General features: G+C 46.0%; 1 non-coding gene and 1 pseudogene across 1 annotated transcript; both read right to left on the bottom strand.

Moving 5' to 3' along the window:
* Positions 1 to 2,273: 2,273 nt before the first annotated feature.
* Positions 2,274 to 2,389, bottom strand: LOC140579990 (U2 spliceosomal RNA; annotated as a pseudogene).
* A 104-nt stretch (positions 2,390 to 2,493) lies between these two features.
* Positions 2,494 to 2,605, bottom strand: LOC140580262 (U5 spliceosomal RNA). The gene has a single exon (XR_011984020.1). It is a non-coding gene; the product is annotated as a U5 spliceosomal RNA (small nuclear RNA).
* Positions 2,606 to 4,824: the final 2,219 nt, after the last annotated feature.

Raw genomic sequence — 4,824 nt, 5'->3', positions numbered from 1 at the left:
AATAATGTACAGGAAAATGGGGTACTCATTTGCAAATGCACCAATGACAAAAGCAGCCAATGGCAGGACTGTACTGTGTATAAAAGTGCTGCCACAGAGCTGCATGAATCATTTCTAAACGTGATTCCTGAAGAACAACACCAGAATGGCCCCTCAAGACCTGCCACGCCAGAAAAGATACACTGCGCAAGCTGCTTTGCTTCTGATGCAGGAAATGGATGACGGCGAGTCTGATGGCGGCGATGTTTCATTCGCTGTAGATAGCTCTGATTTGTCATCTGATGAAGGCACCGACTTTACAAGTACGACGGAACAAGAAAACACCAGCCCCCCACGAAAGAAGAGCCGTGGTATAGGGAAGAGAGATGCCAAGCCAAGCCTGACTGCAAAAGATGGCTCAGTTTGGGTGCATCAAGAAGCCGGACAACAATTTGAGACAGTGCATAGCACATCCTTCACTGCCAGCAGTGGACCCACAGAGTATGCAAAGCGTGAAGTCACCAGCGTGCTGCAGAGCTTCCTGTGTCTGATTGACATTGGGATGCTGCTGACCATCAGAGAGTGTACGCTCCTGCAAGGCCGCAGAACAAATCCCGAATGGAACCTGTCAGTGTATGAATTGATGGCTTTTCTATCAGTTCTGTTTTTCAAAGCAGTTATGTCTCCAGTTGGTGCCATGGTGGACTCCTGGTCGGAAGACTTTCTGGTGCCAGCAGTCAAGGAGACAATGTCCAGAGACCGCTTCATTAGAATTATGGCAAACCTTCGCTTTGACAACAAGGACACCCGTGCTGAGCGTGTAAAAACCAATAGATTTGCAGCAATTTCTGATATCTGGTCACGCTTCACTACAAACTGTGTAGCAAGTTTCTGCCCAGGACAACACATCACAATTGATGAACAGCTTTTCCCAACAAAGGTCCGTTGTCCATTCATACAGTACATTGCCACCAAGCCCGACAAATTTGGAATTAAATTCTGGATGGCCACAGATTTGGAGACGAAATATGTTTGCAATGTATTTCCTTACTTGGGAAAGGATCCTGGTCGTCCCACAGGTGAGAAGCTGTCAGAGAATGTGGTGATGCGTCTCATGCAGCCATTCCTTGATGTGGGCAGGAATGTCACAACAGACAACTTTTTCACCTCATTATCACTGGCACACAGACTGCTTCACCGTAACACCACTCTTCTTGGCACAATGAACAAAGTTCGGCGTGAGCTTCCACCTCCAGCAAAGGACACTGCAGCACGGGAACAATTCTCCACATCGGTGTTCAGAAGTGGCAGTGTGTCATTGACAGTGTATGCTCCAAAGACAAAGAAAACAGTGTGTGTTCTGAGCTCCATGCACCAACACGTGGTGCCCGGGGATGACAGAAAGAAAAAACCAAACACAATAACAGACTACAACTATATGAAGTGTGGTGTTGATGTTTTGGACAAAATGGCACGCAAATACTCTGTACGAGCAGCAACACGCAGGTGGCCAGTTGCAGTGTTCTATAATATGCTGGACTTGGCGGCAGTGAATGCCTATGTGCTCTACAAGGCATGCACGGGGTACACAGGTACTAGAAGACGGTTTCTGCATCGTCTAGCCATGGAACTCCGAGGGCGATTCATGCAGGAAAAGGAAATGCAGAAAGAAAAGGCTTCTGCTGCTGCTGCTGCTACTATAGCCGCTGTTGCTGCTGCTGCTGCTCAGGCTGTTGTGCCAATGTCCTCACCCACATGGACAACGCAGTGCCAGGCACAGCAGAAATGCAACAAAAATCGCAGCAAGTTTCGCTGTGCAAAGTGCCACAAGTACACCTGCGCCAAATGTAGGGACCAGGATTACTGGGTCTGTACAGCGTGCAAATAAATAAATCACAAAAATAAATTTGTATTTCAATTTGACTCTGAATGTTATGTGTTTGGCTGTTTTTTTCATTTCATTTTTTAACAAATAAAACACATTCTTGTTCTAAAACATTCTGTGACAGTTTTTCTTTCATAATTGCAGTTTAGTCCGTGTGTGGGACATTTTGTGTGAATAAGGTACACAATCAAGTCACTGCTGTGAATGTTTCTCTGTGAGTTAGAGAGTTCCGGGCTGTAGGTGAATGGTGTGAACAACTGCAAATACCTTCCCTTGGAGAGTGTGAACGGGTAATTGGTGCGTTTACACAGCAATTACAGGAGGACAATGGACTGGCTCAAAATGCTAATTTGTCTCCAGGATTATTTTTTGTCAGTAAAGCTAGTGTCAAGCCATCTACTGGGCACACATTAGGTTTGCCGTGCCTTCCTCTAAAAAACCCGACGCAATCCAATGGCAAAAAGTGTTAAAAACTGATAAGAACAGATACTACACTTGATCTTAGCCAAAAGGCCGAAAAGCGATACCCACAAATTGCGCCCCGCCGGGCGTCGGCATGCGGGATGCCGACGGAGCTGGCGCGGCTCAGCCCTCACCAGCCCCTCACCAGCCGGGCCCAGTCTTCCTTTGACAGCAGCAGTGCTGTCAAACTCATCACTATAAACTCATCGCTATCCCTCTCCACGGAAATCGTTAGTAAAAGGTGAAAGATTTATACGGGATGAAGAGAGACCCGAGTCGATATGGGGCCGCTGCTTAGCGGGTCGCCGTTAGCCGGGCCTCCGTGACGCCCCCGCTCGGAGTAGAATGCCCAGGGGCGTCGCAGCCGCCGGCCTCGGGGCCCCGACTCCTCCCTGTCCTCCTGTCCTCTCAAAAAACAGCAATCATTTTAACAAACACGACGGAGAATTCAAAAGGCAAAGATGACGTCATGCCTTATCTCAGCACAGCTGTCCACCGCACAAACAGTGTGTCACCTTCCTTTAAAAAATAAAAATAAAAAAAAAACGGCGGGGAATGGGGGCCGCGCACGGACAGGGCCCCTCCCTCACAGCACATGCGGCTAATTAGCTGGCCATCCAGGGGCACTCAGTCTATTAATCACTCACTCACACAATCCATTTAATATGTGGTCCCCTCCATGGGGGACGTATCAAAACAACCATTTCATACCGAAACAAAATGTAAATCAGCTCAGATACATGAATAATATTATGCTTGTACTACTTACATTAAACACATAATCACAATCTAAAAGGCTGAAACATTTCCACACCATGCAAATCAATGCCAACACAGTACAATAAGACTTTCAAAGATAACATTAAACAAATAGAACTACCTGCAGAACTATTACCCTTTCCCTTCCTTCGTCAGCCGAGGAAATTCAACCTGCCACAGGAGTTGCTGACACGGTTTTACACCGCAATCATTGAATCTGTCCTCTGCACTTCTATAACTGTCTGGTTCGGCCCGACTACCAAATCTGACCTTAGAAGACTGCAGAGGGTAGTCAGGACTGCTGAGAGAATCATTGGAACATCCCTTCCCACTCTCCAAGATCTATACTTATCCAGAGTGAGCAAAAGGGCTAAGAAAATCACCCTGGACCCCTCACACCCAGCACACTCCCTCTTTAATCTGCTGCCATCTGGTCGACGCTACAGAGCACTTAGCACCAAAACGACCACACAGGAACAGTTTCTTCCCCCAGGCAGTCCATGTCATGTACACTTAACAATGTCATGAACACTTAACAATACACGTGGTACACAAAACACAAAAATAAATTATTAAACACACACGCTTATTTATTTTTCATATTTGCACATATCAACATACCTATACAAACACATCATACCTGGTCATACTGGAATGTCTTGTTGCTATTTTGCACGCTACTTTGTATATCTGTATATAACTCTTTTTATTACCTGTGTCTTGTCTTGTCACTGTCATTCTGTTGCACTGTAGAGTTCTGTCACTATAACAAATTCCTCGTATTTGTTAACATACCTGGCAATAAAGCTTATTCTGATTCTGATTCTGATAAAATAGGAAAAGGGCAATAAGACCAGCAAATACAACTAGCAACTGCAATGGCGGAAGTGACGGAAGGGTCCAAAGTTTAGGATGATCGGACAGGCAGGACATGTAGGACAAGTAATAGAGGAATAACGGCAGAGAACTGGTGGCCAGGGTAGTAGAAAGTCAGACAGATTTAGACTGCCATAACAGGATGGAGATTGAGCGTAGGGTGAACGGGATAGGAGATGTAGGACAGAGCAGGACTGGTTTGGGTGAGATGGTCTGAGTAGTAGGTAGAAATTAGGATGGAGATGGTTTTAGTGTAGGCGTAACAGGTCAGTAGATGTCGGACAGAATGAAAAACCATCCGGTGGAGTGCCTGAGGCCGTCTGAATGTCTGGTTTAATAATAATAGAAGCTTCGTGGGGAAAACGCCTTTAGGTCTCCCCAGCTTGCTTTACGGAGAGTATGCTGTGCACATTGGGCTGCCTAGCTCAAGTACCCACCAAAGTGACCCTCTGATTACAGGCACACAGGCTTAGCCCACTGAGCCTCCTGCTGCTGTGGGTAAGATAGGTGAGATCGGTAGACACCTTCCTACCTGATCTGGTAACTCATTTTAGCTGAATTGGCATAAATAAACAGTGGCCGTAACGTTCCCGTTTGACCGATCGACACGAAATTTCTCTGGGGTACAGCCCTACATTAATGAGACAAATTTGGAAATGATTGGCTGAAGCATGCCTGAGATATAGCTGTCTGATTGAAATGGGCGAGGCAGCAGTAGAGTCAGGGTGTGGCTGGTAGCCATATCTTACCAAAAGTTTAAGTTTTTTTTCTAAATCTTTAAAAGGACTGTCTCCTGATTTGAATGACACCAGATTTATGTAGGTTGGGTGAAAATCCTAGGAGGTTAACGAAAAAACCCGTTT

This window comes from Paramormyrops kingsleyae, chromosome 18 (assembly GCF_048594095.1).
Source record: "Paramormyrops kingsleyae isolate MSU_618 chromosome 18, PKINGS_0.4, whole genome shotgun sequence".
Taxonomy (NCBI): domain Eukaryota; kingdom Metazoa; phylum Chordata; class Actinopteri; order Osteoglossiformes; family Mormyridae; genus Paramormyrops; species Paramormyrops kingsleyae.
This window is presented reverse-complemented; position numbering and strand designations above follow the sequence as displayed.